Source organism: Eurypyga helias, unplaced genomic scaffold (genome assembly GCF_000690775.1).
Source record: "Eurypyga helias isolate BGI_N326 unplaced genomic scaffold, ASM69077v1 scaffold12879, whole genome shotgun sequence".
NCBI classification, from domain to species: Eukaryota; Metazoa; Chordata; class Aves; order Eurypygiformes; family Eurypygidae; genus Eurypyga; species Eurypyga helias.
Genome location: NW_010272851.1, coordinates 1 through 1,309, shown reverse-complemented (window position 1 = coordinate 1,309; position 1,309 = coordinate 1).

Here is a 1,309-nt window from a genome sequence, read left to right as displayed (position 1 = left end):
CAAAAGCCATGTTTGACAGGGAGAAAAGTGAGCATTACTTGCATTTTCTATCAGCTGACCAGTTTTACTGACCCAACTGCTTTGGAAAGAAACTGAAATCAAACTTACAGACTTCTAAGCCAGGGGGAAAACCAAAAGTCATGTAGCAACATCTGTTACATCACTGATTTAATAAAAGCCAATGGGAAATTTGCTGACAATTTCTCTGATGCACAAGATGCCCATAAATAGTAAGTTAAACTTCAAAAAAATCTCATTCAAAAGCCAGTGAGGAAACCCAGTGATTGCATTAATTCAAACAACTGAATTACTGAAATGCCAGCATGCGCTTACATAATCAGTTTTTGTTCCAAGCTTTATACGCAGAAAATAGTGTAAAACCACACTGGGATCATCAGAAACCAGTACGACTCCTAAGAAGGAACAAGGGAAGTGGACAGAGCTCTGCACTACGCTGCAACCGTTTCAAAAGGAAATCAACAGGGTTCAGGAGAGGGAATGCAATAACCCAACTGGAATTCTCTAAAGAGGTGATGGCCACCAGTATTACGAAGAGTGCCACAGAAGTGCTGCGGGCTGGCAGTGGGCAGGTCTCGTTCGAAGTAGCTGGCAACAGTGAACGAGTGTGTGAGGTTTGCTGAGGGATGGGTAAGGATCAGTTGTAATATTCTGAATTAACTTTTTCCAGTGCGATTTCAGCAGCCATCTCACAGGCATTCCATGAAGCAATGTCTAGGAAAACCATCTGCTGTATTTCCGAGGTCACTCAATGGCATACTGCGTGTGTTTTCACGTAACTGTTACGCAAAACAACCACCCCACGGTACAGGGAGGGGGAGAAACATTTTTCTAGCACCCAAAAAACAGATTGGACTTGAGAAATCACCTCCCCATAAATCTTTCTGCCACTTTTATTCATTTACAAGCTTCATCTCCAACCCTCTCACTTGAAAATCCTCTATTGGTGTCTGAGACACAAAGGTAAATCAAAATGGCATGAATAGAAAATGAAAACATTTGCTGTGCCAGAGGAAGTATACTGTAGACATTTACCAAAGCAAGAATCACCTAAAACAGTGAGAAAACGAGGGTCGGTTTAACGTCTCTCCCCCCCCCCGATTTGTATACAAATACGTGTTCAGTAGCTGTATTTATCACTGGTGAGCTCTGTACTCGAGAGCCCAGGGTTCCCCTACACACGGATCAGGGGCACTCTCACACTGGCCAGGCTTCCCTCCCCCACAGGATCGCACCCGCAGCGCCCTCGGCACTTCCCCCGGGGAGGTCACGGGCGGGCAGCGGCGGGCAG